General features: G+C 42.7%; 1 protein-coding gene across 2 annotated transcripts in view; it reads right to left on the reverse strand.

The window, feature by feature from the left end:
- The window catches only part of LOC308191905 (uncharacterized protein), a 176,367-nt gene extending 155,877 nt beyond the window's left edge, over positions 1-20,490 (reverse strand). For both annotated transcript variants that reach the window (XR_013948370.1, XR_013948371.1), the window contains exon 1: positions 20,363-20,490. The gene's annotated coding sequence lies outside the window, so the exon portion shown is untranslated. The remainder of the gene's footprint in view (positions 1-20,362) is intronic.
- Positions 20,491-26,289: the final 5,799 nt, after the last annotated feature.

Consider the following 26,289-nt stretch of genomic DNA (forward strand, 5'->3'; position numbering starts at 1 on the left):
AACAGTGTTGCAGGGCATTTAGGTTCATTAGTACGGTAGGCAAGAAGATAAAAGGAGGCTAGAGTTCAACCATTAAGATGTGGTTATAACAGCATGCTTCCCGCTTTGCTGAGTTCCCAGCCCTGGAATTTTCAGTCATGCAAGCGCACCACTAATTTCATCAGCACTGGCTGAATGTGCAGAGAGCAGTCTTTTCCAAAAAGTTGTAGGATGCAGCCATAAAGCTGTTCTTCGGAGACTAAATGAACGATTTCTTTTTTTTCACAAAGCATCATCTTCAAAGTGCAAATCGGTTCCAAATAGTCATGTAGGCCAGTCAGGGATGGGAAAAATTCTCCAGACCTTACAAGAGTGTCAAGAGCAGTTCACAGAGAGCAAAATTAATGCCACTAGAGACAGCCAAAGTTCACCTATGAGCAATTCTCTGATGGGTGATTGCTTCTTCCATTTTGCTTTTACAAGCCTTAAGGTGCATAGGTAGAATAAGATCACAGAGTGACTGAGATGTTTTTATAAGCGTGGACAAAGAAGGCAATTTTAAATCTTTTCTGAGGTGTGTATAATTACAAGTGCCTTTCAGATGTTGTTAATATGCTTAGGTGCTTAGGGAAAGCAATCTTACATGAAAGATAACCTTTTAATAGATTGCTTTATTATAGCAGCACTCAGCTTCACCGCTATGTTCAGGGTTGAGTTAGCCTCCCATGTTTTCTAGAGGTTTATAACTTGGCTGTAAAAAAAAAAAAAAATCATTTGAGTTGAATATTCATGCCAGCTCATAAAATTTCTATACTAATTGGCAAAAACACAAAACTGGTTAATCTTTTACATTTATGAATACCTACTGGCTAAGGAATTAAAGAAGCTTTTTTTGCTTTTCTTTTATTCTTTCTGTTTTGGCAGCTACCTAACTTCAGAACCATTTCCCTGTAAGATGTATTTCGCAAATGATTAGCACATATTGATTAGTTATTACACAGGAGAACTGTTATTGCTGAGGTGTTTTTTTAAAACTTCATCAAAGCCTGCATTAGACAACAGACTGCAAAAGCTCCAAAGGAACCATTAATAAAAGCTTTAAAAAAAAATTAAGTGAATTTAGTACTTATGAAAGGATGAGATCGTTGGACCTGGCCAGGGCCAGTGATGTACAGACCTCCCATAAATCTTTGCCAATACGTTATGGTCCTGGACCAAGACTTTCTTATTACTTCAGCTATGAATCCTCTCTGATCAGGCACCGTTGTTCGCAACAAACTGCAAGGCAAGCTTGTGATGTAGGACAAACAGTTTCTAGAATTGCATTCCTGGTCTGGGAAGCAACCCTGCTTACCTTAACCATGCAGTAGTCCTGCCTGATGCCAGCAGCCCCACTCACGTGAGCAGGATTTGGCTCCACACTTTTAGCTATGACTTCAGCTCTAGCTTGAAGCCAGCTTCTCAGGACAGTTTGGCAAGCACTCATAGGACGTCAAGTGGATTTTCAGTGGTGCAGCTACAATACTTGATAATTCAGTTCTGCAGAAGCAACCTGCTCACCTCCCTCTCAGGAGCAGTCTGTTTAAAATCAGTTGGGCTGCTGGCACAGGTGGAGTAAGCAGGATTTTCTTCTCAAATTCCCTGCTTTTTCATGACATGACTAGTCTTCTGTACAGCGTGAGAGAAACAAAACTCTTAGGACATTTATTGGAGCTCTTTAAAGCTCTTTGGGTTTTTACTTTCTCTTTTCTGTTTGCCTTGTGCATTAAGTACTTTAAAAAGTTCCTGCTTGTGATATCCATGTCTGCCCCTGTATTTTGAAGAGGATAGCAAAGACCACCTAAATACTACCATTTAAATGCTAGCTCCTGAGCATGCACATGCTTCCCCTGAGATAATACCTTAGGTTTCCATAAAAACAACGGTGTTACCTGCCTACACTCAAGTAAATTAAGGTCAGTCATCTGCTTAACAGCAATAGTGTAGGGTGGGAAAGATCTCGGTACCTCTAGTGCACACATATGCCCTGCCTGGTCTATCTCTTTTTTTCCCCACTTATAAAGATGATGGTGATGTTTCTCTACCTTTCAGAGCTGTTGCCACAACTGATGCTGTAAAACACGATTGTGTGATGCTCAGATAGAACTATGGATACTGGGTAAGTAATAATAACCATAAAATAAACATTTTCCCAATATCTTTTCAGCCAAGAAAGAGGAAGGCAGGTAAAGCCCTTGGAGCTTGTCTTTTCAGTTCCTTGCAAGGGCCCAAACAGGAGAACTGTCAAGTAACTTCTTGGCTTCTGTACCTCAAGAAAAATATGCTCACGTGTCAATACACAGACCTACCACACGGGAGGTCACAGGAGAGATTTTAACATGGATCATTAGTGGCATTGTAAAGTTTTCATATGAGTAGAGTAATATGTTTAATGGTACTCCAAAGGATCCATTATGCTCCACCAGTACAAATTCACTTTTTACACAAAGGTTTGGCATGATTAATGATCTGTTATGGTCTATTGATTAAATATTACCTGTTACAGAATTGCTTAAATACATATTTACAAGATAAACTGGAACAGCTCACACTCATTACAGTCTTTGTGGTAATTAATAGGAATGTTATGTAAATACACATTTAAGTGATTTATATAATAGGGCTCCAAATAAGCTGTTACAATCTATCTTGCTGTAATGAATTAGCTCCTTTACAGTAGGTAGGTATCTGACCTCTACTGGAGTATGAAAGACCTGCTTATGTGTCTCACTGCTCTTTTCTGGCTTCAACAGCAAACTATTCCTGAAAAAGTTGCTATGACAGAACTCAAAGAGCAAAAAGAAGTGCACACGATGCAGTGGTAGTAGTAAAACAGGTCCTGAAAATCTCTGTAGTCAGCTCAGCTAAGGAATGAATGAACACCACTTTGACTGACTCACCTCCACCAGCAAAGGGCCCAGGAAGGCAACAGAAAAGATTAAACCCACAAAGACTGAGGAATGTGAGGACCATTGCACCAGCCTGGCCCTGGGAACTGGCCTGGACCTAGAAACCTGACAGAGACAAGCTGCAAATGCTCTGCAGTGCTGATGCTCACAGTGCCCAAGTGTGGGAGAGCCTCCACTGCTCTCTCTTGGTTAGTGCCTAACCCAGAGACAGGTAGTTCACACAGTGCTTCCCAGGAATGGCAATGCAGAAACCATCTTTGGTCTGGGACTTACTATGGGGATTTCCAGTCATCCGCCCAAAAAGGAAATTTGAGGAAGCTGTTAGACATCACAGAGTAGATGTTGGAATTCAATTTTAGCTGTAGCACTTGTCTTCAGTGACAGTTATAGTCCATTGTCACTCTCTACATTTTCAGTTTCCCAGAAAAAATATTAAGTTACTTCTACTAATTGTGGAGTGTCTTCTTCACTTCAGTTTTGGAACAGTCAGACATGCAATGAGATAACCAGGCTCTCAGTTACATTCATGGCTTCTTAGGACAATCTTTTTTGCGTTTTGTTCAAGAAAGGGATAATAATTATCTATTCTAAGAATTCTTATTGCATTTCATGCTTTCCCCTTCAAAATGTTGCCCCGGCACATACTACGCACAAAGAAGTTAAGCTTTCTCTGACCTCACGGAGTGCAGACAAAGGCCTGATTCAGCTATTATTTACCTTGATGAGGCTATCTTTCATATGTTATTCAACTTACTGGGCAGTGACTGGAACAAAATCATGAACATTATTTCCTAATGGAAATTGGACTTGGTGGGTCATTAGACACTCTATGCAGCTACAGGATTCAGAGGCACAGGGGATGAAGCATAAGCATGTTTCGGCATAACAGAGGCACCCCCTGAGCCCCAAGACAGTGAACTGAGGCCAGTTAGCTGCATGATAATATGGAAGAAGACCCTCAGAAGGCCCAAACATCTCAGGGCGTGCAGCAGAGCCCTGGTTCATTTCTGCCTAACGAGAAGAAAGGAAAGGACATATGACCACAAGCATTCACCAGCTGCTGGGCTGTGGGTGCAGGAGCACCGACGAGGCTGGCTGCTGTCCCAGGGCCACAGATGCAGCTCTTGGAGCAGCTCTGACAGAGGTGAGGGTGGTCCTCCCCGCAGCCACTTCTGCGCTCATCTCAGCTAACCCTGGTGGGGGCAGCTCGGAGCCCTCAGCCGGTAGGCAGGCACTAATGAAATCCATTAAACTGTCAACATTTAGGGAACACTGTTTTACAAAACCACTTAAACATACCATGCAACAGACAGCTGAATTAGGCCTGTCTGCCTGCGTGGAGTCAGAAAGAGCCATGTTACTCTTCAGGGGATTGGAAACTACTTTGCAGAGCAGAGTCCTGATTTTTTCATTTTATTTTTAGCAATTATTCAAATGTACTTAAAATGGACAAGTACATTTTCACTCACTTCATAGTAAAAAAAAAAAAAAAATCCTTCAACCAGTATCTCCCAAAAAGAAAGAAAAACCCAAGCCACTGCTACCAAATGGCTTTTGAAAGGTGGTTTGAAAGGGTGGAAAGATATCATCAAAGAGGGTGAATGCATGCATGCCATTGAAGCTGCAGCAGCAGAGTCTTTTCTGATGCACTGAGAGAGGTCAGAGCCCATTGCAGGTAGCAGACAGCAGCGTAGCAAGCCGGCGTGCAGGAAAAGTGAGTCAGAATCCCAGGGCCCCAGGCCACTGGCAGCTGCTGTGTGTGTGTGTGTCACAGTGACAGAAATGACAAACCTAGTCGCAGGAGAGAGAGCAGAGCAGCCCAACTCACTTTGCAAGCAGCCCCTGCAGGGAGAGCGGCGGTGTGCGACCAGCACGGGCTGCAGAAGGAGCAGTCCACCCGCCTCCTTCTTTGCTGGTGGTGAGGGACTGCCACTCGACCAAGAGGTCACTTCCCGTAGATTTTTGAGGTGTGGGAAATTATTTGGAGCGTAAAGGGCAAAAGCTGGAAGAAGTACTCGCTACCTTTCCAGTTTCTACCCAGCAAGGTCTGGATTTATCAGATCCGCTTTCTGAATGTCTTAAAGGAAGCTAGTTTCCCAGAGGCTGTCTTGTGGTCATCTCTTACTGAAAGATCGGGGCAGGGAGGACAGCGGGTTAAGCAGTAGCTGGAAAAAAAAAAAAAAAAAAAAAAAAACTACAACTACTAGCTACAATGGGTGTCCCAAAAGAAATAATGGGTCTAATTTCATTCCCAGCCTCCAAATGCACTTAGTCTTTCAGACCTTCAGTTCTGTGACATCATTGTTATCTGCACAGCAATGAGCAGTGATGTCACAGGACAAGCATTAAAACTGCAGACATAAAATAAATAGTCGAAGCAGGTAAACACGGCAAAAAACACACAACCAATTTTCATGCAAATTTCTCCAGTTGTAACAAATGAACGAAGGGGGAAAGCAGAAAAATAAATGATATACCTGCACGATTGGTCCTAAATAGAATGTTTTTCAAAGCTCACCAAGAGACATCACCGACTCTTTAACGTTTGCTTTTCCACTAATTTGTATCCTGTCAATTTACAAGCTATTTCAAACACCACCTTTATTTAATAAAAATGCAAAACACAATGGGGAATTTATGTAAACAAGGTTGGCAAAATATCTTTGTAGGACATTCCGGAAGGAGTAAGGAAATGAATGAATTAATGAATGAACATTTTAGTAGTTCAGTGTAACTGGGATATTGCCTAGCTGAAACAGTAGGCCTGACATTTAGTTACCATATAAATATCCATAGAAGAGGACTTTGACACGGTAAAACTATCTATCCCACTCTGGTGGGAAGCCACTGGCCTCCTAGACCTTTAAAAATATATGTTGCAATGGCAATACTAATTATTATTATTGAACAGCAACATAAACAAAATACTTTTCACTCAAAAATCATTAAGCGTTTGACAAAAATTATGGATCATTATTCTCAGGGTGTGAGTAGAAGATTAAGGTCTAGATTTGAAAAGCATCTACCAATTTAAAATGTCTTAGGCAAGTTAACATTTAAAGCTAAAATGACCTAACTGGTCACAAGGCTTCTTGGAGTACAATAGAGAAAGAAGGAAAATTGGATTTTCTCCATGATGGATGAGCCTAGGAAAGCCCCATGGGAATTATTTCCTTGTGTTTTTCAAAAGATTTGCTTTTTGATTTCGTGATGGTGGACAAAGGAAGACTATTCAAAGAACCTGCTTCCGTTCTCCGGCTGGTTAAGCTGTCCACAAGACTACAGAGCCCCATTATTTGTGTCCCCAAACCGATTCTTTTGCTGGATTGAAGTCAGCCCCAGCTGACTTCAGTCAGCAGCCATTTAAACCAAAGAATCCCTTCTACAAATATATCATGGCCACACATGATGTTCTTGGAGATATAAAATTGACAAAGAAACAATACTTTTATGTTATAGAGGTCAAAGGTACATTAAAAGTACATGAATGGGTGTACTATAGACCATTTTAAGCATTATTTAAAAAAAAAAAAACTTGCTGGACACTATAGGAACTGATCAGTCATTAATAGAAACGGCTACTAGTCATTTACTAACCCTTTATTAACTTTCTCCATGTAAAGCCCCAATATAAGCTGTAGCTTATGCAGTCTCAAATTTAAAAAAAAAAATAATCAAAAAATCTGTTCCCAGCTCCATATTTAATAAGCAAAAGGTCTTGTTTTCCAGATTGCTGAGTAGTCTGTAATTCTCTTCACTTCACTGGGAGCTGTTGTAGACTCAGCATTTTCCAAAGCAGGCTAATTATTTAGTTGCCCAAACATGATAAAAGAAAACTAACTCACAGCTAACTATAAAAAAGTAACCATCTTGCAAAAAGTGGCCAAATTCTGGTTGGAATTCACAGGAGAAGGGAAATAAGAGACCAAGACCTCTGAGGACAATGGGTATGTTTCAGGGCGTTATCAAGACATAGCAGTTGGGTTGGCAAATAAATCAGCTAGCGTTACTGAGCTCTGCATTGCCACAGCCAGACTACTCCCTGCACCTGTGCTAACTGCTTTAAAGCCACTTCAGCTTTCTCCCCGTGCTGCTGCTACCTGCCAGTGCAGCACACTCAGCGAGAAAGCGTTAGCACCATTGAAGAGGCTGCTTGTCTCAAAAAGAACAGAAACGGGAGACCGCTTTTTCTCCCTCCCACAGCTGCTGCTGCTACACAGGGAGTACATAGCTGAACTTTTTAAAGACCTCAGGATAGTCCCAGTTTCCTTCCCCATCACACCTGTAAGCTGTCTTTCTCCTTCACATACAAAATATCTTCATCTATAACCTGTATTATGCATTTGTGTGTCACTGATTTTAGGAGGAAGGAATTGGCTCCCAAGCAGGGATGAACGCATTTCTGAGGGAGAATTTTCATAGCAAAATTCTTGAAAGCCATGAAAGGATGTAAGAATCCAAGTTGTAGTGGCCTTTGGGTTACTCTTGAGGCAGATACTCAAAAGAGCTCAAATCTCAGACACCACAATAAGAGTCAGGTTTCTAATAAAGTTCAATATGCTGAGCTCATTTGAAAAAATCCTCATGCCTAAATCAGAGTCCAAGTCTTTTAGAGAGACAATACCTATCCACCAAGGAATTCAGCAAGTTAACTGCTGGATGTCCATAAACACAGAGGATATCACAAGCTGTGCCACATATGGACCATCTACCTACACAGTACTGGAAAAAAATACGGAACATATTTAGTGGATGAGGGACACCCACTCTTCATTTTGGGAAGAGTTAAGTCTGAAGGAAATAAATGACCACATCATCTTGCTTCACCTTACATCCAAAGTGTCTGCAGCCCGAGAAAATTCTGAAAATTCTTGCTGAAGCACACACAGAGTCAGTTTTAAAGTGCCCTTTAAAGTGGAAGCCCTCTGTATTGTCTTAAAAAATAAGTGCAGTGAAGTTCCAGAAGCTTTTCTCAGACACAGGCATTTTGTTTCCTCATTTCGTAACTATTTTAGCACTGAGAGGACTGAGTAAATTGAGAAACGGTTCCCTTCCAGCAACTACTTCCATGATATCCAGTTTCCTTTCAATATCTGAAACACAGTGGAGCACTTTGTTACTTAGAGCTGTTACTCTCTCCTGTGCTATCTCAGAAGACACAAAAGGAGCGCGTAGAGCAGAGCAGCTCAGATAACTGAGATTTTAGATACCTGGTAAAGTGGAATATGGCTGGCTGAGACTGCTCAGGAGTACGGACAGCTGGCAAACAGTATGTCAGGCTTTTAAAGTCGATGCCCAGAAGAAGGAGCCAACACCACACAAGGCAAATTCCACCTGCATCTACCTGCCTGTTCTCCTATATATGCACGAATCCCACCATTACCACTGATCGAGCCCTCGGTGACATCCTTGATTACAGTCAAGACCAACCCACCATCAGCTACCATCTACAATGTGGATATACATTCTTCTATAGCCATTGGTTCCCAAGAGAACATTAATTTATCCTGCATTCTGTCTGGCTTTGTCTGACTTTATTTTTATCAAAGCTAACTGTGGTAGCTTTACCACAGTTTAAGCTAATGGTTAACCAGACAGATGAAATCTCATGAAAGGTTGTTGTTGGACTGGCTCACTGAGACATGAGCAAGTTCAGTGAAAGTACTGAGCCTTGAAGAAGACAAACAAATGCTTCACTGACCAAGCCTGATCATGGAGAGACTTCCTTGCATGCTGTCTTGCCACTAAAACCATGCTTGCTTTATAAAGTTGGCAAATGATGACTGAATACTAATAGAAAATCTCAGGAATCAGTACATGTGTGCAAAGCCATTTACTACACCTCGCTCTTCATATAGGAAAAACCAGCAGCAAGTTCTATATTCAGACCTGGACAACTGGACTAGCTAGCTAGATGAAACAAACAAGCACTAAGCTAGGCTCAGTGTAATTATACCTTTATCTGTATTTCTATATTCCTTTTTTTTAACTATTTGAAGATCTCATTACTTTTTTTTTTTCTTCTTGTGAGAGAGAACTACTCCAAGGAGGTTTGAAGCCTGATTTATCACTACTTTCTTAGCTTCAGTGCTGTTATGCCAGTGTAAAACTGGAGTAAATATGTAGTAAGTCAGATTTCTGGATCCTTTAGTTTCTGAAAATTTTGGCTGAAAACTGCCCATAAATGACTGGACCTAGGATTGCCATGATAAAGCTTCTTCATGACAATAGTCTCATATGTAGTACAAGCCCATTCTATGTTGCATTTCATAACTTACACAATCCATAAAAACAATTTTGGGGAAGAATTCCTCTGGAATCTGACCCACAATTAAAGCCGTAGCTACTATGTAAAGACAAACTAGGCCTGAATCCCAATGCATTAAAAAGAAATGTCAAAGATGTGCCTGAGCACTTTAGAAAGTTCTTGGGTCCCTCAAGTAAGTGGAAAAGAGAGGAAAGGCAAAGAAGCCTCAAAGGCAGTTCAGTTCTGTAGCAATGAGTAGAAGAGGATGGAGCTCAGTTCATTCTCAGTCATAGACCGAGGACCTGAATAAATGAGAAAGATGTCACATGGGAAAACAGGATGTCAACTGACTCAGTTCCAGCTCCTCTGCCTTCTGTTTCCCAATGTGGTCACTCTCTGCCCACACACTTCACTTTGAGTTACTTAAAAACAGAAGTATTTTAATAGATCCTTAGATAATCACCCAAATACTCATCACAGAGTAGGCTGGGCTTTGTAAATTCATACTTTCACACACGGCAATCATTCTCCAAGACAAGTGCACAGTCTGATCTTGGATAAGTCACTTGGTCAATAAATCCCAGTTTCCCACCCATAAAATTGGGATGAGAGAATAATTTTCTTGATCTGATGAGTAGATTTTAGTTTCGAGCACTCTGTGGCAGAAACCATTCCTCTGAAACATCCTGGCAAAACGGGAGATATACCAGGTACGACCACACAAATGATCACAGATATGAGTTTGAAAGAACTCATTTATGTTTGTGATGAAAGAGCTGTCTGAATAGATAACTTGAGGTGAATGCCCTCTGCGTCCATAGCTATCAATTTGCAAAAATAAATCGAAATGATCCCACCTGTTCAGAACCAAACTTTTGTTAACATGAGTTTTTTGAAACCTCACTGTCCTCTACCGGGTTCCAAATATGTTGTGGATTCTTTTTTACTTAATTTGATTTTCAGTCTTTTTTTTTTTCATAATGCACTTCACCAGTTTCCCATCGTTGTTGCTGCTACATAACCACTCACAACAAACTGTGGTGTCAAAATAGCTGTTGGGCTGTACTTGTTGGGTTGTAGCGTCCCTTGGGTTTTGCCTGAGCAAAACATGCGTGCAGCCCTTGGAGTGGTATCAAATAAGAACCTTGGCACTAAGGCTTTGACAAGTTGCCTGCCGTTGCTCAAGTCCTATATCTCTGTAAGTACACAGCACTGGAAATATGGAGGCTGTCGCCTTCTTCCCCTGGGCAATCACCTGTACAATCAGAAGGAACATTTGCCATTACTGTTAGTGTACCTTCCAGAGTGCTGACACCTACCATGTAACTCCAGAGGGAGAGGGAGAGAGAGAGAAATACCACTGTAGAAATAACACCAAAGCTTGAAGTTGTGACCTCAGAACCTGGGATCTGCTAAGCCATTAATTTATCCGAAATGTCTTTGTCTTAAAGAAACACAACATATGCTATAAATACATAGGCAAAATGTTTCTTACAAGCTCTATAAAGGAAGGATTCTCTTTTACTATACCTCAGCATGGTTGCTTTTCTAAAACCCATGACACAGCCTGACTAACAAATAAAAAAATAAAAAAGAGAATGGCACTGTTAGTTCAAAAAACACATAAGTTGTTGTTAGCAGGAGAAAAAAAAATGTTTGCATTCTTGACCTTTACAGAGGTAAGACAAAAAACAACTACTTTTTTATACTAATAGCGTTCTGTGCCTGTCCCTTGTATATTTTCTTTTAAACTTGCCATTTTGCTGTTGCAGCTGGGCTTGTCAGTTTTCAGCACTAATGGGTTGTGATATGGTGTCAGGGGAAGTCAACAATCAATGTTGGAAAAAAGGGCTATCACTGCTGACACAGCCAAGGATGGAAACACAATGGCCTTAGTTTGGAGAGAAACAGAAGAAAAATCCTGACTTGTATCTTGCTTTGAAGATTAGTCGAGATTTAGCCCTCACTGACCAAGCTATCACTTTCAACCCTTCCTGCCTCACCCTGTCCTCCCACTGGCCTCTAACATTACTGCACATCTCACCCACAAGACAGGCTTCCAGTTTAATGAACAAAAAAAAAGAAAAAGAAAAGCATTTTATAACAAACATTTTAAAGAACCATAGTCCACATTTCTGTTAACAGTTATTACAGCTATTATCTTTTGCAAAGATGAAAAAAGGCTGGGTTGCACAGTGAATGCCTATGGAGCAGCACGGCAGAAAAAACATTTTGGATGCCTTTTCCACTGCCTTGGCGTGAATCAGATCAGTGCTGAGCCCCTCAGCTCCAGCTGAACTCAACACAAGCCATGGACACACGGCAGCTGTTAAATCAGATGCCACAGGCAGAATTGTGAAAGATAAACAATGTGCAAAGGCATTCAATAATAATAATGGCAAAATTATTTATTTCCATAGTTTCATGTCAGAAAACCTGACTAGATCTAAGACTCTCAGAGTCCTAGAGAGACAAGGAGATAGTATGATTATTTTAGTTTCCAGATGAGAAAATTGTGACAAGTACATTCTTTAAGATCACACCAGGATCTTACACACAGGCAAGAACAGAAATCAGTAGTCATCACCATAAATGCATTACCAGGCTTCATAGCTTCCTTCCCTCAAAACTGTATCTGTCCAGTGTCATTACTGATCTTTTTATATCAGAAGATAAAAAGGTCAGCTACAGATTCTCCTCTTCCTTTAATGAAACAGACAGAGATTGATTTCAGAAAATTCAGCATCTTCAAAGTAGAAAGGACTACCTGAATTTTCCCTCTTCCAGACCAAGAAATTAGTTTCTCAAAGATGTTTCTGCATGCCTAACACCACTGATAACCCCAGAATATCTGTACCAAATACAATGTCTTTTTTTCTAGCAAGAAAAAAGCCCCTAAATGTGGACTCACACTTACTCTTCTTATTAATTCTGTATGTAATTCTGTACTCACAGCCTACCTTCATCAAAAGCCAGTTGCACAGAAGGGTTTCTTCAGCTATAAGGATACAGTAGGGCCATGGCAATAAAAGCAAAGGGACGGGAAAGAGTGGCTAAGGTCGAAAAAGGAAGGAAAACTAGCAGCACTGAGAAATCTGGGTTGATAGTGAAAGGAATCAGGAGAAATCTCAGGAGGTGCTGAGGTTTTTAGGGTGACTTGTCCCCTTGGGTGGTATTTTTCTCTGCAGCATTCCTTTCTCCATCATTCAACAGACTAAAAAAGGGCTACAAGTAGATCCAGGGAAAGGAACAAGAAGGAAAACATTTTTCACAGTGTTTCTCCTCCTTCCTGCCTCTTCCAATTTCCTCCACAACCTTCGCTGCCCAAACCTGTCTAACCATTAAATGTTTTTTTGCAGGCAATCACTATGTGCTAAATTTACAATGGCATCACTAAGCCATGTAGCTCTAAGAACATTCTTACTACTGCACAGCTTTGACACCAGCCCTTAAATAACAGCAAAAAGCTGCTTTTTCAAAATACTGTGAGCAACAGTACTTTTGGCCAGCTGCTCCAGTAAAATACAGAGCAGCACCTGGGAACGTGGCTGCCACAGGAGACCCTACAGTAGACAAAGAAAGCACCTCCGAGTTAGTCTTGAAGGCTTCCTCTCTTACACCAAAGGAGTCTCCCTCCCCACTCCAGTGGGCTTTCTGTCGTGCTGCTTCAAGGAGAGGGGAAGAGAAAGTGACTTTACAGGTAGCTTCAAGAACACTCTGTCCTGTGTGATTTTTAATCATAAAAATACAGAGAAAAAAAAAAACGAACATCAGTTCACAGAATTTATCTACACAGTCCTCTTGTTAGAAACAAGGAAAGAAGATGTGGCCAGTTTCTAATGTTCAAAGCTAGCTGAGGTCTGCAGAGAAAAGAGGAGCACATCATCATGAAACAAAGAGCTTAACAAACAACCATAGGAAGTATGGGAAATAAAGAGTGGTGTTTGCAAACGTGAGCTTGAGAGAAGAAGCAACAAAGCTTCACCGATCAGGACACAAAGGGAAGGGAAAGTATGACAACTTTGAAGCACATAAAAAAATAATAATAATAATAATAATATGAAGACTAGGGACCATTTTGCATTCCATTTTTTTCGGCCTGAAGCAGCCATTTCTCTCTCCATACAGTTGTCTAATTCATTATTGCTATTACACTGGGAAGGAGCATCCATCACATCTGTGCTGTGAAGGAAAAGGAGGGAAGGTCATGGAGCTAAGTCCTACAAAACATCTTACAAACTGTAATGAGTCTCTTACAAAAAATCTAACTAAAATTGACTTGAAGCTGAGTCCTGTGACCTGGACGGAAAATGTAGCGGAATGGCTGTAAGCAGCAGGTAATGCTGGGAGGTGATATATTGAGCTGGGTTGCTGTAGGGGCATGGGTTTGATCTGCTCTTATTAAATATCTCAATTAATGATGTGGAAAAGGAGGTAAATAGCACATTAATGAAATTCACAAACGACAATAAACCAGGAGGCCTGCAAACGTCAAGAGAGGATAGCAATAATATAAATGGAAACTAACAAGATTAGATATGTAGGCAGGCAATAAAATGAGATTCAACTTGGAAAAATATAGACTAATACACTGAGGAAAAATAATCAGAAACCTGGATGTCCAAGGGAAAGCAAAACCTGGAAAGCATCTGGGCAGAAAGATATCTAAGGGTGATAATGAACAACACATTTAATATGAGTTCACAACGAGATGTATCAGTTTAAAAGACCAATGCAATTTTGGCCTGAGTTATGCAGGGAGTAACGTCAGGACAGGAAAAAGATTGTCTATGAATTTGGGAAGACCTCTGTTGAATATTGCATCCACTTATAAACACCTCCATAAGACAAAGTTGCCAGCATGCTGGAAAGGACTTCAGAGAGGAGCAACAAAACTGATTAGAGAAGGACAGGGGACAGATTTATTAATCTAGGTGACAAGGACAAAACGACAACTGTCTAGAAATACATGAAAGATGAACAGAGAGAATGGAGGGGAATTTCTTCATTGATAACATGCGCATTGGTACAGCTAAATGTGATGGGATGAAACTAAGGAAAAACAAAATTTGGACAAAGTATCAGGTAGCGTCCCAGAAGCCATGCGTTTCCATCTAGAGGACATTTTTCAAATGGAAACATGCAAAGTCCCATCAAATACAATATTTAAAACTTGAGAGGATAAAACATCCAAAGGCAAACTGTGGCAAACAGTCGTGCACTTGCAGAAAGTTGAGCTCCCTGACCTATGGGGGTCATTTCCTTGCTTAAATTCTCTGAATCTGCGGCTGTGCTGATACACAGCCCCATTACTGGATTTACTCTGTTACTGGGTTTGCAAACACAGTGGTGTTTTCCAAGAAAATCCATATCACATGCTTCAGTCCTAGTCCGAAGTATTATTGTATAGTAAAAGCTAACTGACAGCATGCATTGACTACTTAAAGTATTCAGACACAACCAGATGCATGATACAAAAATACTTCTTTTTTAGCAGATGTGGTTCTTTACTGACATGATTCTTCAGTGTAAAGTTATTTTGTTTATCTTAAGGAAAATGTGATTACATTATTTATTTGCTTATTTATGCCTACCACCTTTTCTTTTTTACATTGTTCACGCTTCAACATTTTTATTCATTCACATGTAATATACTGGAACTTGCCTAGTTACAGTAGAGGTCTATTCACAGTGAAAAAGGAAGTCTTTAATGCTGTAGTGCATCATAATATGCCAAGACCTTGGTGTTAAAAGTAACAGGGAGGAAAAAAAAGGTCAAAACTGGTAATGTAAGCTAAGAAATGTGCAGATATAATTTTCCTTTTATAGAAAAATGTGACTTTGCCAATATGGTGCTCTGTGCGTATTGCTGTGTGCATTGCTGTGTGCATACTTTACCAAGTTTCCCATTTTTATGCCGCCCACCTAAGCCCCCTTTTATGAACGTCTACCTTAGTCTTTACAAAAACTGTTCCCCTATTCTTCCAAGGAGAACAAAGAAGTTAAAGGTTTTTCAAAGTTTTCCTGTCCTTCTCACTTCCCCTGGGGGTGGTTGAAGAGCTGAGGAAGGAGGAAAGCTTATTGAGAAGAAAGCTCCTGGTTTTTTACTGTAATAAAAGGTGGCAATCTTATCATGTATAGATGCTCAAATGATGTATAGACAAAGGATGTTTGCAGTGAGGATTGCCATAGGCAAAACAGCAGATCTAATCAAAAGCTCTACACGCATGGATGTAGCCAGCCTCTGGGAAAGGAAAGCACTTGCAGCACAGAATCTGGAATTGCTCTTCTGTCTCTCTGTGGCTTCCCCACTAGTGTGCAGGAGAAACTAGGAGCCTTGGTATTTTAGATAGAGAGGTGCCCAACCATCACAATAACTCTCTGTCACTGTGTGACAGAAAGCTATTAGTGTAATAGTGGTTTTACTTCTTTCTTTCTTTTCTTTTCTTTTTTTTTTTTTTTTTTTTGCATGGAAGCACTTGCTGATAGCTACCTCATATCAATAAAGTCAGTAGAATGAGGTGGTGTTTGTATGGGGAGTGCTGTAGAAATAGTTACATTGTACAAAATAAATTACAGACCAAACACATATGTAAAAAAAAATATATAATTAACCTTTAGAACATTGGCATTTTCAAAACTGTCAGACAAATGAATGTATGTATGTCCTCAGGCTCTCAGAGATTACTAGAAGTCAGGGCACAAACCAATAGAAGAAAAGCACTCACAGCTAAAGGTACCGCGGAGTTCCTCCTTCACCCCACTGCGAGCAATGTGCTCACCTAGGTGTCCCAAAATAGTCAGAGGTCTTACACAATCTGCGTGCTACACGATCTGAGAACAATGGCTGAGAACAATGAAGTAAAGCTAAGTGTGTTAAGGTACCGTGGCAGAGACACCTCGGATCTTTTTCTGTTAATTTTTGTTAATTTGCCTTGCAAAGGAAGGTGTTTTTATCTAACTGCACAGGCAATTCACACTGTACTCATTTCTGGAACTGTCAAAGAACACAGTCTGTAAGTCAACACATAGCTTTTTTGTTTGTTTTGGGGTGGGTTTTTTGTTTGTTTTTGGTGGTTTTTTTGTTTGTTTATTTGTTTTGGTTTGTTGTTGTTGTTGTTTGGTACGCCTCCGTCTCATGTCCTTGCTTGTCTTGTCTATTTAGATTGTATATTCCTCAGGTGGCAGGACGTAGTACCACAGCTTACACAGTGCCAAGCGCAGCAGGCTCCAGTTTTTACTGGGCCGTGTGAACTGCCATGAAGCAACAAGTAAATAATAATAACAGCTTACCACACATCACTGTTGCAGAACCCCATGAAACCAAGGGCCAGAAACTCCAATGGGATAAGCTGGCAGGAGGAAGCCTGCACTGCGTGCCTCTGCCTGACAGGTGATAGCCTTTGACTGGAGAATTCTCCTCTCCTCCCAGTGCCCTCACTCTGAACATGTAACATAAACTGCCTCCCTGTGCAGGGATGGCAAAACCAGCTCTACTTCGGCTCAACACAGCAGTAACTCCAGCCCCTCCAGCACCGCCTGCCTGGTGCGAGGCAGGAACAGGATGTTTAATGGCCTACGCTGCCGTCCAAGCCAGACACATGAGCTGAAACTCTGTCTCTCCGCATGCAACTTGGATATCTGGCAAGTCTCAGCGAGACACATTTTCCTCTTGGCCTCCTCTCCTTATTTCTAGACCCGCTGTTCATATTCAAGGGAGCAGAAAAGGGGGGGGGGGGGGGGAGCCAAACAAAGAGATGCAGCCTGCGGAGGCCCAAGGAAACCGAAGGGAACGGAGGATACGTTCTCAGAAAATGTAAAACCTGAGGAAATGTGCTTGGCTGCAGCATAAAAACAGATTTGGAAGGGGTGATGGGGGCTGACTACCACTCAGTATCACGTCGTCGGAGGGAAGAGACATCAGGCTGGGGGCTGGGAGGTAGCAACCAGCTGCCCCATATGGTCAGCTCTTGGTAGGCAATTTGATTTTCATTTTCTCCACTGATTGTGCTCATCCCTGTGGTATCTGGATGGAAAAACAATGGTGGAGATAATAGCACAGGATTGCCCAGGGCATTTTTAAGGGCTTGAGAGCCATTCATTCATAGATCAAATCTAGGCCAGAATGGAAGCAGGTAATCTGCTGACTGTTTGTTGGCTTATATGAAATGTTCCAGTGGTATTTCACAAGTATCCGCATAAAAATTGAATAATTCACAACTTTCTTAGCATTCTCAGCAGATAGCTCAGCCTCCGCAGCGTCTTAGGACTCCACAGCCTCTTAGTACTAATGACTTAGCTCTACAAATAAATTTAAGCATGCAAGTCTATGCAGGTTCCAGGTGTAATTGTGGTCTATCCCAAAAATGGTTTCAGGCAGTGAAGAGTAAGGTAAGGTGTGGGAAAGATCCCGTGATTGTACCTGTTCTGAGAATAAAAGGAGTCCTTCGTTCTCCTCAGCTACTAATCTGGTACCTTCCATGAGCACAGACCTAGAAGAGTTAATTTAGATACTTGACCTTCCATTGTCTTCCATGTGTTTGCAGGATAATAAGTGACAATGGCAGCTTACTATATCCCATATTCTATTGCAGTCTGTCTTGCAGAGACAAGAGAATTTATTATTGTTGTCATCACCATTTTAAAATAAATGAATTACATCTAATACTAGAAAAAAGCCTTATGCTATTATGAAATAGTCATCCTCAACTTGTCACATTATCTAATACTGCCTTTCCAATAGTTTTCTCTAAGCACCACAAAAATAAAGATTAACTAAAATAGGTCTGAACACGTAAATAAAAATTGAAACAACAACAACAACAAAAATCCAGCCACTAAAGCAGAGTTGGTCAACCTTTTTGGTGTCTCCTGCCAGATGCAAAAGAAAGGACATTATAAAATCTCATTGGCAACACCCAAGTATCTGCCAGTGCCAGACCTAGCTGAGTACCTACAGTTCAGCATCATTCCTCTAGCAAAAAAGTCATCTTACAGTGACCAGACCACAGTGGGGTAAATAAATTATGAGAAGTATTTGCCCTTCGGAACACCCAAAGATGTGCCCCAAAATATTTCTATTTAAATAAACACTGGGTAAAAACTACAAAGATTAAAAAAGTGCTTCCCATTTCTTATTCATGATGGAAATCTTCATTGCTTCTACAATTCACCTAGGGATGTTTGAACACCTGGTGAGACAGCGCAGCCTACATCTGCCCAGGAGATAGTCAGGAGACTTCTGTGGCCTTAAACGACTCATCTGTGCTATATTTTTCTGCCCACTCTGTCTCCCCTTTTCAAAAGCTGGGTGTTAACCACGGTTCCTGCCCTGAGGCAGGACTGGTAGAGACTGATGTAAAACAGCTAACAGCAACAATTCTGAGTTACGCTGGAGAAGGCTTCCCCAGCAGCTAGGGAGAGCCATGCAGGAAGGCGACAACAGAAGTGGTAAAAGAAGATGAAACTTGAAGCGTTTCCCATTTGGATAAAAGCGTGGCACACTGACAATGCCCTCTTGCTATGGCGGCTGCCAGCATCCACCCCTCCTGCCAGCAATTCTCCTCCTGGCGTGTGCGTGTGCATGAGCACAAGCCTGGAAGAGAGGCCAGTTTTTGTTGTTAATGCGCAGGGCGGGCGATTCAAGTCTTTGTGTAGGAAGTTGACTCACCTCCTTCTGAACAACAACAACAAAAATGTTCTTCAACACAATTGTAACTCCTTCTTTTTCACACGGAGTCAGGCAATGTATACGGAACCCTCCAGCTCGGTATTTCCTAAAGAGTGAAAACGTGCTTGGAAAGTTTTGCCACAAAAACCTGTGACTGCAACGAAACAGAGGGCTTGGCCTTGCGCGTCGGGAATCGCGAATCCCTGCGGCTCGGCAGCAGGGAGGAAACGGGGAAGGAGGGGGAGAAAAAGCACATTGGCCTGTTCGGGGCTGGTTTAATGGTGCCCCAATAAGCAGTGTAAGCAGTGTAAGCAGTAACCCTTCGGAGCACGCTGCTTTAAATCTGCGCGCTGCCGCTCGAAGCGTTGCACAAACTCCTGATGGCCTGCCTCCAGCACGCACCGGGGGCGGCTGGGAAAGCTGCCTTTCTGCTCGCTCGGGCTGTTTACTTGTATTTAAGCAAGTCGCGGACGTGGATAAATAAATAAATAAATAAAAGAACCGACCCACACACAGAGCGTTTTTAATCAACACCTTTTAATCAACATTTCATCCCCGGACCTTGCGATCCTCCATGGACTGCCATTAAAGCGCTTTTCGATTGCCATTAAAACGCTTTTCTGCCATCTCCGCCGACGGGATTTCGGGGCAGGCAGGCAGGCCAGGCCGCCCCCCTCCCGCAGCTCAGAGGGCAGCGTTACACCGCGGCAGGATCCCGAGCAGGATCCCTACCGCAACACCCCCCCTCTGCATCGCAATTAGCGCGGGGGAGAGGAATCCTTATTATTTTTATTTTTTGCCAACGTTCTCGCTTTGGATCCTCGGGGCGGGGGGGGGGGGGGGGGGGAGAAGTGGTGGGAGGGGGAAGAGAACAAAAGCCAGCTCTTTTTAACCCGGGGATGACGTCAGGGTGGTTTTTCTGACAACTATCGGTGCGTGCGGACCAAGGGCGGCCCCAAAAAAGAGCCCCCGGCCCCCCCCGGGCCCCCTCAGGGAGGGGGGGGGGGCGTGAGGGGAGGGGGGCGGGGCGGCGACCGTTGGGCCCCCGCCCGCGCGCGGCCTGCGGCGGGGAGGGAGCGGGAGCGCGCGGGGCTCCGCCGGCCGAGCGGGGCGGCGCGGCTGCGCGCAAAACCCGGCCTGGAGCCGGCCCGGAGCGCACGGAGCGGGGCGGCCGGGGGGGGCCGGGGAGGGGATGGGGGTGGTGAAAGCGGCGGGTCGGGGTCGGGGCTGGTTGGGGCCGGGGGGAGGCGCCCAGGCGGCTCGGGGAAGGGGGTCTCGGTGCGAGGTGACCGGGAGGAGGTGCCCAAGGGGCTGCCCGGGGGTCTCAGTGCGGCGTGAGGGGGTTGGGAGAGGGTGCTGCCCTTCCCAGAGCCCTCCTCTGCAACCCCGCTGTTCCCTTAGCGTATTAATTGCAGCCTGTTAATTAGCGAGCGTGCAGGTCGCTTGGGGTTTCTCTGCCGTGGGGCACGGGGCCCTTTGGAGCAAGGTGAAGCCGTGAGGTCAGCGCGCAGCCCTCACCTCTCCCACAGGCGGGCTCTCCGTGTTGTGGGTTCTGGGGCTCCTTCGCGCTGCTGGTGTTACCTGGTAGAAATCCTGCGGTGCTTCGTTTCCACGACTCAACCAAGAGTTTGACTTTCGTCTGAGGAAAAAAAAAGTCTGTTTCTGGGCCTCTCGGTCGCAGCAAAAACTTGAAACGTGTGCTGTAGCGGCTCCAGAACCAAAGGGAAAGAACAAAAAAAGCCATAAATGTATTACTACAACCATCAGTGGTATTGTTTTATTTTAGCTCTCCTGATACTTGTGTCCCTGATTCTTTGTAACCTGGCACTAGTTAAGATGAGGCAGGGATAAATAGACTTGTGCAGCTCACACAAGGCCTTGTTTGTCTCCATGGATGTCTCCGTGTTTAAGGTGAGACAAATAAGCATTATTACTTATTACTTACAAGTGTGACGCATTCAGAGTCACAGTGTTTTTCTCTGCAAAACCAAGGTGTGTTTCTGTTTCATTGCTTTGAAGGAATATAGTCCTGGTAGCTGGGTATAGGATCCTGTCCAAGTGGTTGCATTTCTTTAAAAGTAAGTCTACGGTTTTTACAGGTTGGTATCTCAGTAGAAGGCTGAGAGAAGGCTGTTGTTGTTCTAGGAGAGATGCCATTTTCTCTAGCTGTTTGTAGCTTGCAGTAGCTTTTCACAGTTTGCTGTGGGAGAGATCTTCAGGAGTTTTTCAGCCCCTCAGACATTTCTCTGCAGCAGCCACAAGTGGAAGAGATGTTTCTTTACACGGGTTAACCTTGTCATGTCTTAGCTGTCCGCCATCGGCAGATGGCCTGTTACGTTTTCCCATACTTGCTAAGCAAATCTGCACTTACTGATTTGTACCACGAGACCCTTTGCCTGTCCTTTAATGGCTCTGACTCCTCACCTTGCCACAGCCAGGCTGACAAACCCCGACCACACGCACTCATAGGCGTGCTTTTCACCTTTGGAAGATGGGTGGCCATGCAGTTTGAGAAGAGGGGCCATCCTCTGTCAAGGGCCTGCACTGCTACCGCCACAGTTTGGGGCACCCTTCCACCGACTGCCTGAGTCTCTCTGCATTTAGGTTCCCGTTCCCCAACTCCCTTGTGCCCCCTTGTTTGGCTGGTTGCAGCATCCACCTCGTCGCAGGCTCCAAGCGTTATGGCAGCACCGGAGGAAAGAGTAGGTTCACTCCATCGCTGCCATAGCAACACTTTCCAAAGATGCAGCCTACAGTCCTTGTGAGTCTTCCAATTTTCCATGGCAGCCCTGCTTCTCAGAGGCTACGTCTACCCCAGGAATAAGCAGTTTGCAAAATACACAAGTTGCTCTTCAGTAAAACGTGCCCTTACCGTGTGCAAAAACGGCTGCACTTTGAACAAGCAGAGGGCTACGTGTAAGTGCTGGGAAGTTAATTTAAGAGCTGAACAAAAGGAAAAGGTGGAGAGGGTTCATTTAGCTTCTACTTAAGAAAGGGCCTGTCCTTAATCAGCCAAAATACTTATAAAGCAAAAATCTCGGTTGTTCTCACGTACTGTTAAAGCAGCACAGAAAAAAATACTCGGTCTTTCTGCTGCCTGTTTCCTGAAGATACGTGATTCCTCTGAGGCCCCATACTTGGACACCTGTGGACCTAGGGAGTTTAAAAGCAAACATTTTGGTTGGCTGTCCTGCTGTACCAAGCCAAACTACCAAATTCAGGGAGCTCTTGAATTCTGAAAATGTTCAGGTGTGACTTGAAGTTGTCTTTGTATGCTTTAATAAGGTTTATTACATCATACATTCATAAGAGAAATGTCAAGAGTTTGAAATAATGCACAGAGAAGGTTGGGACTAACACATCGTGAGCCAAAAGTGATTTTCTAGAAGAGATGGAGAAGGAAAGCAAACTTCTTACAGAGCCATATAGCCTATACTGTCAAGTAAAAAGAGCAGCTCTTATTGCCTGAAGTGGCACTGGATTTGGGTATTGATATCTGCAGTCAATCTCTAGCCTCAGATAATGTTGGATTCGGTGGCGGTGTGTGTTTTACAATGAGTGTGTAGATATTCGGTTCCCAAATTTGAGATCTTGACCTGTATTTCTATTCTGAGTTTCTTTTGATTTGGGCGATGGGCAGACAGTAGATGGTTTCTCTCTTCACTAATGCACATCACAGCTGGCTCGTGCAGCAGCACCATGCCACAGTTTTGTTCCACAGGTACTGCTGAGGTTTATCTGTATTTTAACCAATTGTTTCCTCTGAAATATTTGGTAATGGAAACAGTTCTGTCACAGTTCAGTCAGTAACAAGTTATTTGACAGAGAGCCTAAATTTTGAGCTGAATGTAGGAGGAACCCTTTCAACTTGCATCCCATTTGCTTACAGCCCTTCCACGTGGGAGATTTCTTTTTCTCTCACTCAGACCTGCTAGATTGGCTGTTTGCTCCAGGAGGAGCAGGAGATGTCATTCCAGCTGGAGAATCTAATGCCGTTGCTGTCGAATTAACTGGGAGGACAATTGTTCTGTGTGCTCATGCCAACTGTATGTGGGGTATCTAATTATACTGGGTGCTATTTTAAATGGCAAAGGAGCTTAGGGTTTTTTTTACCGTGTCCAGATTCAACTCGTTTGTCAGCACGATGCATTTTGTTAGACTCATCAGGTCTTTTTTTTTCCCCAAGGGGAAAAAAAGCCAACCCTCCTTTAATTTTATAAAAGTCAGAATTCCTTCTAACTAGTAGGTTTTCTGTTTAGCTAAGACCACGAAAGGTGTCCTTTCCACTGTACATTTATTTGAGGAAGAACGTATCTGCTATGCCAGTACATTTTTCAGTAGCACCTTTTAGTCTAAGACGATAAGGATCCACCCATAAGTCTTGGACTGACAGACATGCTCCTGAAGGAGAGATTACCCTTTCAAGATATCCTCGGGAGCTGTATCCAACCACAGCATACCGCGGATGTTACATTTTTTGTACAATGCAGCTTTGCCAATATTTGAATACAAGCCATAATTCAGCGGGCGTATAAATAACTTCCATTCAGAGAGATGGATGCCGAGGTAGCAGGCCAAATTGTAAACCTTGTCCGTGCTTGCGTTTTTACTTTATCAACCACACAGCATAATATGATGCTCCTTATTTAAATCTTCCGTGCAGATGTTGCAATGGGTTAATTGACAAGGAAGTGGATTTGATCGTATGCATCCCTTGATTCTTGGGATATTGTGGATGTAGTGATCAGGGGGTTATGATTCTCTGCAGTAAGAGATGAATAAGTCTGTGGGTCAAAATGCAAATTGAAGCTCAGAGGGGTGAGCATCAACTTACATGCCAGCTTAGATTGATATAATAATTCTTTATAGGGACGGAGCATGGTTGGCTGTAGAGGAGTTGACCTTGTACCTGATTTGTTTTTTGGAAAGCATAGCTTTATGCTGAGTTTACAGCATTCTGTTAAGAATCAGTACCAACGTAAACACAGAGGATGATGGCTTTATGTTAGCCATTGTCATGCAATATTTCACAGTTGTTGAAATCATTTCATTTTCAACCAGGTTGCTTTGGCTTTGTCAGACTATCAGCAAAGACTGAGAGAAGTGCAGCACTGGAAATGAGATGAAACTCCCAACTCTCCAGATATGTCGGTGATGGCACTTCTGTTGAGCCAGCGTTGTTTAACAGCACTTCCTAATTCCAGTTTATGCAACAGTCATTTGCTTTTCCACTTTTTTCTCTGAAGTTCATAGTTACATTGCTAAGCTTTTATATGAACTTGTGCCACACTGAGTCAGAGGGAGCAAGGAGAGGAGGGAGATGAACTAAGGGAAAGAGTAAAACAGGACACAGGGAAAGACTATAATGAGATGAGAATTAGGAAGGAGAAACAGGGGACATCAGGAGCAAAAGATTAAGAAAAAAAGGTGAACAGCATATCATAGGGGAGGCAAGAACAAAAACAAAGCAGATGTAACAAGTATAAAATAGAATAGGGGAAATTAATCCACAAGATGGAAAAAATAAGAAACGACTTTTCATTTCTTGCAGGAATATTTTAGGCTTATCTGTAGCAATCATACTTGCTGCAGTTCCCTGTGTTTGGCTCATACCTCAGAAATACACCTCTACATAATGAGTTTCCCCCTTTCATTTTGGCACCTAGCTTGCTCTTGTATAGGACTAGGCCTCCAGAGGTCACTGAGGAGAATTGGTTTCTAATAATGCTCCTCCATACCAGAGTTCAAAAGCTCTCCCAAAGTGTAGTACACAATGAAAATTGACACCATCAAATGGTTTAGCTTCCCTCTTTACTTTTTTTTTCTTTTTTTTTAATGTTATGCACTTTTTTGGCATCTGTGTATCTGACTTTTTTCTGCTGAATATTGAGCCGATGGGGTGAAAAAGTAAGCTCTAACCCAAATATATGACATAGCTTTCTATAAGGTGTATTTTTCTAATTGTGTGAGAATAAGCAGATGTGAGAGCTTCCTCTATTATGAACATTTATATGAGCTGTGTGGTCAGAGGTGCTTAGCAGTGAATTTGGCTCAGGGCAAGGGAACAACAGCAGTAATGTGAGGGGTGATTTACTCCTGTTAACACTTTTCAGAATTGGCAATAAAATCAGTTCAGTGCTCTTAAGATGGGAAGGGCTGCATTTTAAGCAAAATATAGAAGATATGTTATCAGCCTGAAATGCAGGCGAGTGAAAAACTGCTTGTTATTAACACTTTTAAAAATCCATATTATATTTCCAACAAGTGAATGATAATGAAAGGGCTGCTCCCCTTTCCTAGAAATGATTAAGTTTCATTGCCCTTCTGGTTTGGCTGCTTTTCGGCTATTGCTTATGTAAAACAGAACACCTCCTAAACCGTCATTTACTAAACAGAGTCTTCGGCTTCTAATCTCACGCTACACGAGGAGGTAAATTGTATTCTGTGAAAGGAGCTTTAAATGTGAACATAATGGAAGGGGGATATACACCAAGACAAAGACACACCTCCAGAAACAACAAAGACAGTAAGTTGGAGCTGGCTTAAATTTGAATTTCCACAGGTGAAGAGTAGAATTCAAACATGAAAAAAAAAATCAACTTTTGTTAGCCCCCCAGGTATGTATTTTCACAATTTGAATTTTGCTGTTGTCTCTTAGCGCAGCCATGTGACAGAGTTTGTTGAATGGAGGAGGACAGTTCCGCCCTGAAATGATGAAATGCTTTTCTGAGAGATCAGCTTGCAAAGGTGACAATTTGGGGGCACAGCAGGGACACCAACTGCTCAGCTCTGAGTGCTCTTAAACGGGAGGGAATTCTCGTAGCTGTGAGCCGGCAGTGATGAAGTCATGACCACATCCAGCTGTGCTATCAATAAGGCGGGTTGCTCAGCTGCATGACTATAACTCTGGCGTGCGAGCAGATAGGGTGCATGGCACAGGCATTAAGGAGCACCCAGTCTTTCAGGCACACCGGTAAATCTGTGCTTTTGTGAGAATCTCATCTTCAGTCTGCAGGCTGACTCCATGCAAAAAGTATGTTGTATGAGATGGTGATAGCCGTCCGCTGACGTGTCAAAGTACACGAATGCCAAGGTGTCTCTGTACTGCGTGCTGTGTATGCACAGAAGCAGTCTTCTGTGATAGCCATCAGCTTAGAGGAGGAAAAGCTCAGTCCCAGGAAATACAGAAAAAAGTGTAAGTGCAGTTCTTGCTCCTATAGGCACAGATATTTCATCTCGTCCGTCATACTAGAGCTGCTGAGAATAGCTACAGGCAAAGCATTGCAATATAGGAATGACTCCAAGGAGTTACTGCAGTGAAGTTTGACCCACGCTGATGCATTAGAGTTAAAAATGCAGGGCTAAATGAGAGAAAATCCACAAATAGTAGCATATGAGGCTGGACATAATGTTAAACTGATGGACGGGATTACTTGAATGATGGT

This window comes from Anser brachyrhynchus (assembly GCF_964034855.1).
Source record: "Anser brachyrhynchus genome assembly, chromosome: 3".
NCBI classification, from domain to species: domain Eukaryota; kingdom Metazoa; phylum Chordata; class Aves; order Anseriformes; family Anatidae; genus Anser; species Anser brachyrhynchus.